The following is a 12,611-nucleotide window of genomic DNA, read 5'->3' as shown; positions in this document are numbered from 1 at the left end:
CCTCAACCTCCCAAAGCTCAGGATTGCAGGCTGAGCCACCAAGCCTGGCTAATGTGCCATTATTAAATATAAGTATGCAACCAAAGATCACCAGAAATTTTAGGAAAATTTGCAATATTAACAATAGCAAGATAAACAGAAAAATAGACTCCAGAGAAAACAACTCAGCCGGGCTCGGTGGCTCAGCCTGTAATCCCGCGCCTTTGGGAGACTGAGGTGAGTGGATTGCCTGAGCCCGCAGGTTCGAGACCCGCCTGGGCAACTTAGCGAGGCCTCATCTCTACAATAAATCAAAAAATTAGCCGGGCGTAGTAACGCGCGCCTGTAGTTCCAGCTACCTGGAAGGCTGAGGCGGAAGGATCGCCGGAGCCCAGCAGGTCGAGGCTGCGGTGGCCGGGAACGGCCACTGCACCACCAGTCTACGCGACAGAGTGAGACTCCAACTCAAAAAAAAAAAAAAGAAAACAACTCAGAGTATGAATGAGTACTTCAAGCAACAGTGCTTATTACTATCCACAGAGAGATATGAGAGAAGACATTACATTCATAAAACAGCAACAGGAAGATATAAAAAAGAAACAAATCAGAAAGCAATAAAGAGCTCTTGGAAATTAAAAATAGAGGTTGCCAAAATAAAATATTTAGAATAAAGTTAGGAAGATAAAGTTGAGCAAGTCTCCCAGAAAATAGAACAAAAAGACTGAGATGGGAAACACGAGGAAAAAGATAAGAGAAATAGACTTTATACAATAGACCCAATATCTTGAAAAGATGAGTTCCAGAAAGACATAAGAGAGAAAATGGAGAGGACATAATGAAAAATGAATCAAGATATTTTTTCAGAGATGAAGAAAATTCCTAATTGGGTATCCCAAGTGCCTCTCAAAATTAATGAAAAAGATCCATGTCTCAACATGTTATTGTGAAATTTCAGATCATCAAGGATAAAGGGGAGAATCTAAAAGTTTCCAGTGAAAACAAAGTTCAGTTACAAAGGAATGAGAATCAGATGAGTGTCAGATTTTTCATCAACAACAAAGATTGCTATAATACTATGTAGTGATGCCATCAACTAAATGAGGGAAAATAAGTTTGTTTACTATTTCATATCTGTCAAAAAGGTCAATCAGGAGCCAAATGTCAATCAAAAGCAAGAAGAGAATAATGACATTTTTGGGAATAAAGGGATTCAAAGTATACTTCTCTCCTAGTAAGTCACCAGAAGATAATTTTTTTTGTTTTGAGTTGGAGTCTCACCCTGTTGCCCAGGCTGGAGTGCAGTGACTACGCCTGGCCCAGAGGATAAATTTTAACTAAATGAGAGAATAAACTGTCTCACACATACAAAGAACAATACAAAAACAGAAAAATAGGGATTCAAGATAGGGATTTAGCTCAGGAAAGTAATGAATTTAAGTCTCAGTATCAAGCCTGGAACTTAATCCAGAGTGATACGAGACGTTAGAGGACTTTAGGGGGAAATTATCTAGGTAAAGATGGAATTTAAGAAATCTGTGTCTCTGAGCCCACAGAGCCGAAGCCATGAGCAAGGCTCATCTGCTTCAGCATTCCAAGTAGCTGGAACTATAGGCACATGCCTCCAACGCCATGAGCAAGCCGACGCCATGAGCAAGCCGACGCCATGAGCAAGGTAGAGAATTTCAGTTGAAAAAAATGTATGGACACGAAGTTATCATTGAAACTAAATGGTGGCAGACATGTCCAAGGAATATTACGGAGATTTGACCCCTTTTTGAATCTTGTGATAGATAAATGTGTGGAGATGGCAACTAGTGGACAACAGAACAATATTGGCATGGTGGTAATACGAGGAAATAGTATCATCATGTTAGAAGCCTTGGAACGAGTGTAAGTGGCTTTTCAGCAGAGAAGTCCATGTCCTTTCTCCCAAGGGCCTGTTTTAATTTGGTGTAAAAATCGGGTCATGTACATTTTCGTATTAAACTTTTTGTTAAATAAACTTTTGTAATGGTCAAAAAAAAAAAAAAAATCTGTGGCCAGGAGTGGTGGCTCACGCCTGTAATGCCAGCACTTTGGGAGGCCAAGGTGAGAGGATTGCCTGAGCCCACGGGTCTAAGACCAGCCTGGGCAACGTGACAAGACCTCATCTCTACGATAAATCAAAAAATTAGCCAGGCATGGTGGTGCGTGCCTGTAGTTCCAACTACTTGGAAGACTGAAGCGGAAAGATCACCTAAACCCAGCAGGTCAAAGCTGTGGTAGCTGTGAGTGTGCTATTGCACTCCAGCCTCAGTGACAGAGTGAGACTCCAACTCAAAAAGAAGAGAAATCTGTACAAATTGGAACATATTAAGAAGGCGATAAAGGTAGAGAATTTCAGGAAAAAAGGTAATAAAACATGAAAACTTGGGGGAATACAGCACTTTGGGCCCTTCTGAAAATACCTCCTTGAAAATGAGATCTGGCCGGGCTCAGTGGCTCAGCCTGTAATTCCGCGCTTTGGGAGGCCAAGGTGAGTGAATTGCCTGACCCCACAGGTTCGAGACCCGCCTGGGCAACTTGGCAAGACCTCATCTCTACAATAAATAATAAAAAAAAACTAGCCGGGCGTGGTAGCGTGCGCCTTAGTTCCAGCTACTTGGAAGGCTGAGGTGGAAGGATCGCTGGAGCCCAGCAGGTCGAGGCTGCGGTGGCCAGGAGCGTGCCACTGCACTCCAGTCTGGGCGACAGGCGAGACTCCAACTCAGAAGAAAAAAAAAAAAAGAAAATGAGATCTAACAAGCCAAGAGATGAGTCTCAATTTGAAACTCAGGATTGGCGAAGTAGTTGGATGTGGACAGGTGTTGAGCACTGAACTATTTTAAACATGGAAAACCCTAAACAACATTGGGAAGCAGGCTTTTAAAGAAACCAGACTTTACCTTGTATTTTCCCAAGTCACTGCATCTTTAAAATTTTCTCTTTGAAGAGCTCAGTATCTTACAAACCTTAACCAAAAGTATGCATTTCGTAAAGACAGGTCTGAACAAGACAATCAATATCAAGATCCTGTGCCTTTGCCTGGTGATGTTTACTTCGTGCTGATCAGGATTGAGGAGCTAGAAATAACAGTGGAGACAAAGAGCAGATTCAGTGGAATGAGGAAATGGGAGGGTAGGAACAGGAGTTTGTGGTCAGAGGGGAATTTAAGAGTTTTAAAATGATTAGTTATTAGATGTGACCACATGAGCCAGTAACCACTGTAAAGGTGGAAGGAATGAAATGGAGAAGGTTAAAGAATGTGAAGGTAGCCGGGTTCAGTGGCTCAGCCTGTAATCCCGTGCCTTTGGGAGGCTGAGGTGAGTGGATTGCCTGAGCCCGTGGGTTCGAGACCCGCCTGGGCAGCGAGACCTCATCTCTACAATAAATCAAAAAATCAGCCGGGCGTGGTAGCGCATGCCTGTGATTCCGGCTACTCAGAAGGCTGAGGCGGAAGGATGGCCAGAGCCCAGCAGGTCGAGGCTGCGGTGGCCGGGAGTGGCCACTGCACTCCGGTCTGGGCGACGGAGTGAGACTCCAACTCAAAAAAAAAAAAAGTGAGGGTAACATGTTAGAAAACATAGAATATGGTAGAAACAAATTGTGAGCCATTGAAATGAGATGAAGGAAGTGTCCTGGAAAGGAGTAGAGAAGGAAGATGAAGAGGAAAGGACAATATATGTAAGTAAATAAAAGGCATAAAAATGGATGTCTTCCCTTCCGATTCATGTATTACTCAGAGAATTCCAAATTCCTAGACTCTCAACTGAAAATTCCAAATCACTTAGTAATAACATTCAAATATTGTGTTTGACTGATTTGTTTCACTGTTCAATTCCCAGCGTGCTTCGAGTCCTAATGTCTCTAGGTGAATTGATGGTCAGAACTTCCACTATGGTCTCCTGTGAATTTAGAGCATGTATCGACTTGCATACTGGGGTCTGATTATCTTAGGCATAATCAGTTCATGGAACTGTGATTGAATGAGGATCTTGAGATGGGGAGAACTATCTTGGATTATCCATGTGGGCCCAGTGTAATCACAAGGGAGTGAGGGTAACAGTGGTAGGTTAGGTAATGTGCAGATGGAAGCAAAGGGCTTAAGTGATATGAGGAGGAGTCGGGAGCCGAAGAATGTAGGCAGCCTCCAGAAATGGAACAAGTCAGGCAGTGGATCCTCTTCCCCCTAGAGCCTTCAGAAGGAACCAGCCCTTCCAACACCTGGACTTTGGCTGAGTGAGACTGATTTGGGGCTTCTAACTTCTAAAGCTGTAAGATAATGAGTTTGTGTTTTATGCTACTAGGTTTGTGGTAAGCAAAAGGAAACTACCAAATTTTCTTCCAGCAGTGCATGAGAGTGTCTCATTCTCTTTTTAAATTTTTCATTGATGTACAATAACTGTACATATATATGGGGTACAGAACAATATTTTGATACATGTATATAATGTACAATGATCAAATCAGGATAATTAGCATATCCATCACCTCAAATATTTATGGTTTCTTTGTGGTGGGAACATTAAAAATCCTCTCTTCTAGCTATTTGTAAACATACAATTAAAAAAATTTTTTTTTTGAGTTGGAGTCTCACTCTGTCACCCAGACTGGAGTGCAGTGGCCGCTCCCGGCCACCGCAGCCTCGACCTGCTGGGCTCCGGCGATCCTTCCACCTCAGCCTTCCAAGTAGCTGGAACTACAGGCACGTGCTACCACGCCCAGCTAAATTTTTTATTTATTGTAGAGATGAGGTCTCACCAAGTTGTCCAGGTGGGTCTTGAACCCACGGGCTCAGGCAATCCACTTGCCTCAGCCTCCCAAAGTGCTAGGATTACAGGCTGAGCCACCAAGTCTGGCAGCATACAATAAATTATTGTTAACTATGGTCACCCTACCATGCTTTAAAATGCTGGAATTTATTTCTCTATTTGTAATTTTGTATTCATTAGTCAAACTCTCCCTATCCTCCCCTCTCTCCTGTCCTTCCCACCCTCTAGTAACCACTATTTTACTCTGTTTTCATGAGATCAACTTTTTTAGCTTCCACTTATGAATGAGAACAAGTAGTATTTGTCTTTCTGTACCTGACTTATTTCACTTGGTGTTCTCCAGTTCCATCCATGTTGTTGAAAAGACATAATTTCATTCTTTTTTATGGCCAAATAGTGCTCCATTGTGTATATGCACTACATTGTCTTTATCCATTTGTCTGTTGATGAACACTTAGATTGATTCAATGTCTTGACTATCGTGAATAGCACTGCAGTAAGCATGGCAGTGGTGATATCTCTTCAACATACTGATTTCCTTTCTTTTGGATATCTAATCAAAAGAAATTTGATTAGATTTGGGATTGCTGGGTCATATGATAGTTTTATTTTTAATTTTTTTGAGGAACCTCCTGTTCCACGAAAGGGCTGTGTATAAAAAGGCTTCAAAGGAGCAGAGAAACCAAAGAAGGGGCAGACAAGTACGGTTTGTTGGTTTGGGGTGATTTATTGAGGGAAATTACAGACAGAAGCATAGTCTTGGGAAAACACGAGACAGGTAGACCGCTGCACTGTTACTTCCCATACCAGGGCTTATTACCACAGGGGAAAAATAGGTGTACTCTGTGCAGACAATTACAGGCAACCCTCCAGAATAGGTAAGAATGCTCTATGTGTCATAGCCTGTAATTTGTGCAATAAATTACACAAGGTTGCTTTGATCTAAAAACATGTTCTTACCCTAGGAACTATAAAGTAGAAATCAGGAGGCATTCATAGGACTGCAGCTCATCAGAAATGAACATGGTGTCAAGAAGTTATGACTTTAGTGACTGTTGAAAGATCAATGCATTATTTCATTCACTTGTACAGAAGAAACATATTATTCAAGAGCTAACATGGCCGGGCACAGTGGCCCAAGCCTGTAATCCCAGCATTTTGGGGGGCTGAGGCGAGAGGATTGTCTGAGCCCATGGGTTCGAGACCAGCCTAGGCAACTTGGTGAGACCTCATCTCTACAATAAAATCCAAAAATTAGCCAGGCATGGTAGCATGTGCCTATACTTCCGACTACTTGGAAGACTGAGGCAGAAGGATCACCTGAACCCAGCAGGTCAATGCTGGGGTGACCAAGAGCATGCCACTGCACTCCAACCTGGGTGACAGAGTGAGACTCCAACTCAAAAAAAAAAAAAAAAAAAAAAGAAGTGAACATGGTGGTTTGGCATCCAAGATGAAGTCACTTCTCACTTCTGTCTTCACGCTTTCAATATTATTTTCCATAATGACTGTGTTACTCTACATTCCTACCAACAGTGTTTAAGAGTTCCCTTTTCGAGCCGGACTCGGTGGCTCAGTCTGTAATCCCGCGCCTTGGGAGGCTGAGTTGAGTGGATTGCCTGAGCCTGCGGATTCGAGACCCGCCTGGGCAACTTGGCGAGACCTCATCTCTACAATAAATCAAAAAATTAGCCGGGCGTGGTAGCGCGCGCCTGTAGTTCCAGCTACTTGGAAGGCTGAGGCAGAAGGATCACTGGAGCCCAGCAGGTCGAGGCTGCGGTGGCCGGGAGCAGCCATTGCACTCCAGTCTGGGTGACAGAGTGAGACTCCAACTCAAAAAAAAAAAAAAAAAAAGAGTTCCCTTTTCTCTTCATCTTTGCCAGCATTTGTTATTTTTCATCTTTCTTATAATAGCCATTTTAACTGGGTCAAGATGATATCTCATTGTGGCTTTGATTTGCATTTCCCTGACAATCAAGAGTGTCCCTTTTTAATCTTTTGTATGTGCATTCCTTTTTCATATAAGTAGCCTATTAACTTTTCTAGGGTCTAAAACATGTCCAGTACCTTTCTTTTTCATCTCACACAGTATCTTGAACATGATAGACCTACAAAAGTATGTATTAACAAGGAACAATGTTGATACATTTTAGTAGATTAATAGGGTACTGAAAAAAAAGAATTGGCCAGAGTTTTTTCTTTTTTTTTTTCTCGAGTCGGGGTCTCATTCTGTTGCCCAGGCTTCAGTGCAGTGGCATGCTCACAGTCACTGCAGCCCTATCCTGTTGGACTCGGTCAATCCTTCCCCCTCAGCCTTCTGAGTAGCTGCAACTACAGGCAAGCGCCATATTGCCTGGCTAATGTTTTGATTTATTGTAGAAACGAGGTCTCACCAAATTGCCCAGGCTGGTCTCAAATCCCTGAGCTCAGGCAATTCTCTCACCTCGGCCTCTCAAAGTGCTGGGATGACAGACTTGAGCCACTGCGCCTGGCCTCCTCATTCTTTTTTTATCTATGTTGTCTAACACAATTTTCTATCAAATTTTCCCTTTATTTTCTTTCTTAATGGCTTTATTGAAGTATAATTGATATACCATAAAACACATGTTTCAAGTACACTGTGTGGTAAGTTTTGACATATGTATAAAACATGAGAAACCATCACCACAAAAAAGTTTTCTTGTTCTCCTTGATGTTTTTTCTTTCCTTCACCTACCACAACCTCCACTGCTGTCTGCTGTATGTCACTATAAATCAATTTACAGTTGGTTGGAGTTTATATACAGTAAAGGAAATTGCACAGTGTATCTTTTTTTATTCTCTGGTGACTTTCACTCACCGTAATCATTCTGAGAGTCATCCTTGCTCTGTGCACAATTGTTTATTCCTTTTCATTAGAATAGTAGTTCATGGTATCAGTGTACTATAATTTGCTTATCTGTTCATCTATTAATGGATGTTTGGGTTGTTTTGGCCTTTAACAAATTTTTTTTTTTTTTTTTGTGAGTTTGAGTCTCACTCTGTTGCCCAGACTGGAGTACAGTGGCTGCTCCCGGCCACCGCAGCCTCGACCTGCTAGGCTCCAGCAATCCTTCCACCTCGGCCTTCCAGTAACTGGAACTACAGGCGTGCACTACCACACCTGGCTAATTTTTGATTTATTGTAGAGATGAGGTCTCGCTGCCCAGGTGGGTCTCGAACCCGCGGGCTCAGGCAATCCACTCACCTCAGCCTCCCAAGGCGCAGGATTACAGTCTGAGCCACCGAGCCTGGCCGGCCTTTAACAATTAAGCTGTTAGGCCAGGCATGGCCAGCTTTTAACAATTAAGCTGTTAGGCTGGGCATGGTGGCTCACACCTGTAATCCCATCACTTTGGGAGGTGGAGGCTAGAGGATTGCCTGAGCCCAGGAGTTTGTGACCAGCCTGGGCCACTAGGCAAGACCTTGTCTCTGCAATAAATAAAAAAATTAGCCAGCCGTGGTGGTATACACCTGAAATTCCAGCTACTTGGAAGGCTGAGGTAGAAGGATCGCTTGAGCCTAGCAGGTCAAGGCTGCGGTGGCCATGAGCATGCCACTGCACTCCAGCCTGGGCAACAAAGTAAGACTCTGACTCAAAACAAAACAAAAAAAGTTAAGCTGCTATGAACATTCATGTACACCTCTTTGTATGGTCATGTACTTTCATTTCCCTTGGTTAAATACCTGTCATCTGCAAAGAGGGACAATTTGACTTCTTAACTAATTTGGATGTCTTTTATTTCTTTCTCTTGCCTGATTTCTCTGTCTAGGACTTCCAGTTCTACATTGAATAGGAGTGGTGAAAGTGACCATCCTTGTCTTGTTCCAGTTTTTAGAGGAAAAGCTTTCAACTTTTCCACATTCAATATGATGTTAACTGTAAGTCTGTCATACATGGCCTTTATTATGTTGAGGTATATTCCTTACATGACTAGCTTGTTACAAGTTTTTATCTTGAACAGATTTTAAATTGTATCAAATGTTTGTTCTACATCTACTCAGATGATCAGAAAGTCTTTGTCCTTCATTTTGCTGATGTGATATATCATGTTTATTGCTTTAAACAAGTTGAACCATCATTGTGTCCCTGGGATAAATTTTAGTTGATCATGGTGTATTACCTTTTTGATGTACTTGTTGGATTTTGTTTGCTAGTATTTTGTTGAGGAGTTTTGCATCTATGCTTATTAGGATATTGGTCTGTAGTTGTCATTGTTGTGTCCTTGTCTGGTTTTGGTGTCAAGGTAATTCTGGCCATGTAAAATCAGTTAGGGAAAATTCCCTCCTCTTTAATTCTTCAGAAGAGTTTGAGGAGAATTGGTTCTGTATAAGTTTGGTGGAATTCAGCAGTGAAGTTGTCCTGTCCTGGGCTTTTCTTTGTTGGGAGACTTTTTGTTACTTATTTCATCTCATTACTCATGATTGGTTTGTTTAGGTTTTCTATTTCTTTCTGATTCAATCTTGATAGATTGTATGTTTCCAGGAATTTACCCATTTTCTCTAGATTTTCCAGTTTTTGGGATGTAGTTGTTTTTTTTTTCTTTTAATTTTTATGTTAAAATTGTGGGGTACAATTCAGGGTTAGGTCTACAGATATTCACTGTACGAGGTACCCCTGTTGATGAGGTGTGCCTTCGCTTCCCCAAGTAGATATTGACTACTGTCAATCCCACCCCCACCCTCGCCCCGCAATTTCCCGCTACTGTCAATACTTTCCTTATAGTATTACAGTTGTTGTTCAAGGTTCACTTATGAGTGAGAACATGTGATACTCAGCTCTTTGTTTCTGTGACAGATCACTTAGTATTATAAACTCTAATTCCATCCAGATTGCTGCGAAGTTCATGATTTTGTTCTGTTTTATGGCTGTGTAATATTCTATTGTGTATAAGTACCACATTTTTGGGGGGATATAGTTATTAATAACAGTCTCTGATCTCTTTTATTTCCATGGTATCCATTTTAATGTCTCCTTTTTCATTTCTGATTTTGTTTATTTGGATCTTCTTTGTGTTTTTTCATAGTTAATTTCTTTTTTTTTTTATGAGTTGGAGTCTCACTCTGTCACCCAGACTGGAGTGCAGTGGCCGCTCCCAGTCACCGCAGCCTTGACCTGCTGGGCTCCAGCAATCCTTCTGTCTCAGCCTTACAAGTAGTTAGAACTACAGGCACATGCTACCACGCCTGGCTAATTTTGGATTTATTGTAGAGATGAGGTCTCGTCAAGTTGCCAGACGGGTCTTGAACCCACGGGCTCAGGCAATCCACTCACCTCAGCCTCCCAAAGCGCTGGGATTAGAGGCTGAGCCACCGAGCCAGCTTGGTTAATTTCATTATGGATTTATCACTGTTTGCTCATCTTTAAAAAAAAAAAAATTTCAGCTGGGTATGCTGGCACACACCTATAAACCTAGCACTTTGGGAGGCCAAGGTGGGAGAATTGCTTGAGCCTAGGATTTTGAGACCAGTCTAGGCAACATAGTGAGACCTTGTCTCTACAAAAATTCAAAAAATTAGCCAGGAATTGTGGTGCATACCTGCAGTCCCAACTACTTGGGAGACTGAGGTTGAAGGATTGTCTGAGCACAGGAGGTTGAGGCTGCAGTGAGTTGTGATCATGCCACTGCACTCTAGCCTGGACGACAGAGTGAGACCCCAACTAATAAAAATCAGGCGTGCACTACCACGTCCAGCTAATTTTTTGATTTATTGTAGAAATGAGGTCTCGCCAAGTTACCCAGGTGGGTCTCGAACCCACGGACTCGGGCGATCCACTCACCTCAGCCTCCCAAAGCGTGGGATTACAGGCTGAGCCACCGAGCCCAGCTAGTAAGTTGTGTTTTAATTTTCATTTGTTTCAAGAATTTTATTTTCTTTTTACTTTTTTCTTGACCTCCAAAGGTCACTCAAGAGTAAGTTGTTTAATTATATGTATTTGTGCCGGGCTCGGTGGCTCAGCCTGTAATCCCGCGCTTTGGGAGGCCAGGGTGAATGAATTGCCTGAGACCCACCTGGGCAACGTGACGAGACCTCATCTCTACAATAAACCAAAAAATGGGCCGGGCGTGGTAGCATGCGCCTGTAGTTCCAGCTACTTGGAAGGCTGAGGCAGAAGGATCACCGGAGTTCAGCAGGTCGAGGCTGCGGTGGCCAGGAGCGGCCACTGAACTCCAGTCTGGGTGACAGAGTGAGACTCCAACTCAAAAAAAAAATTATATGTATTTGTACAGTTTCCAGAGTTCCTCTTGTTATCTATGCCTAGTTTTATTCCATTGTGGTCTGAAAAATTATTTGATATTTTTCCATTAAAAAAAATTAGTTGAGACTTATTTTTTGTCCTGACATATGGTCTGTCCTGGAGAATGTTCCACGTGCTGATGAGTAGAATGTGTATTCTGTAACTGTTGGATGAAATGTTCTGTAAATGTCTGTTGGATCCATTTGGTCTATTGTACAATTTACATCCAATGTTTCCTTGTTAATTTTCTGTCTAGCTGATCTGTCGAATGCTGAGAGTGAGGTATTGAAGTCCACAAGTGTTGGAGTCAATTTCTTCCTTTACATCTAATATATTTACTTTATATATATGGGTGCTCTGATGCTGAGTGCATGTATGTTTAGAATTACTATATCCTCTTGCTGAATTGACCCTCTTATTAATATATAATGACCTTTTTTTTTCTTCTTTTTTTTTTTCCTTTTTTAGTTGGAGTCTCACTCTGTTGTCCAGGCTAAAGTGCAGTGGCATGCTCATGGCCACCGCAGCATCAACCTGCTGGGCTCAGGTGATCCTTCCACCTCAGTCTTCCAATTAGCAGGAACTACAGGCACATGCTACCATGCCCAGCTAATTTTTTGATTTATTGTAGAGACAAGGTCTCGCCAAGTTGCACAGGCTGGTCTTAAACCTGTGGGCTCAGGCAGTCCTCTCGCCTTGGCCTCCCAAAGTGCTGTGGTTACAGGCTTGAGTCACCACGCCTGGCCCTATAATGACCTTCTTTGTCTCTTTTTGCTATGTTTGACTTAAAGTGTATTTTAACCGATGTAAGTATAGCTACTCCTTCCTGCTTTTGGTTTTCATTTGCATGGAATATCCTTTCCAGTCTTTCATTATCAGTCTACATGGTCTTGACAGGTGAGATGAGTTTCTTGTAGGCAGCATATAGGTAGATACTATTTTTGTATTCATTCAGCCAGCGTCTGTATCTTTTAAGTGGAAAGTTTAATTTGTTTATATTCAAGGTTATTACTAATATGTAGGGAATTATTCCTATAATTTTGCATATTGTTTTTTCCTTTTTTATTGTTTATCATGGTTTGGTGAATTTCTATAGTGATAACATTTGAGCCTTTACACTTCCATATTTTTGTGAGTTTTCTACTTTTGTGTGTTTTCATGATAGTAAATATAGTCCTTCCATTCCCAAGTGTAAGACTCCCTTAAGTGTTTCCTATAGAGATGGTCTAGTGGTGATAAGTTCCCTCAGTTTTTGCTTGTCTGGAAGGATCTAGTTCTCCTTTCTTTCTTTCTTTCTTTTTCTTTCTTTCTTTCTTTTTCTTTCTTTCTTTCTTTTTCTTTCTTTCTTTCTTTCTTTCTTTCTTTCTTTCTTTCTTTCTTTCTTTCTTTCTTTCTTTCTTTCTTTTTATTTATTTATTCATTTTTTTGAGTTGGAGTCTCACTCTGTCGCCCATACTGGAGTGCAAGTGGCCGCTCCCGGCCACCACAGCCTCGCCTGCTGGGCTCTGGTGATCCTTCCGCCTCAGCCTTCCGAGTAGCCGGAATTACAGGCATGCACTACCACACCCGGCTGATTTTTTTTT

General features: G+C 41.9%; 1 pseudogene across 1 annotated transcript; it reads left to right on the top strand.

Annotated features, from left to right (window-relative positions):
• The first annotated feature begins 1,669 nt into the window (after positions 1-1,669).
• LOC110594550 lies at positions 1,670-2,011 on the top strand (annotated as a pseudogene). The gene has a single exon (XR_002481310.1). The product of XR_002481310.1 is annotated as a small nuclear ribonucleoprotein G pseudogene (transcript).
• Positions 2,012-12,611: the final 10,600 nt, after the last annotated feature.

This window comes from Carlito syrichta, unplaced genomic scaffold, assembly GCF_000164805.1.
Source record: "Carlito syrichta isolate Samal-C Ts95f unplaced genomic scaffold, Tarsius_syrichta-2.0.1 Scaffold316190, whole genome shotgun sequence".
Taxonomy (NCBI): domain Eukaryota; kingdom Metazoa; phylum Chordata; class Mammalia; order Primates; family Tarsiidae; genus Carlito; species Carlito syrichta.
The sequence above is the reverse complement of the archived record's forward strand: the minus strand, read 5'-3'. Positions and strand labels throughout refer to the sequence as shown.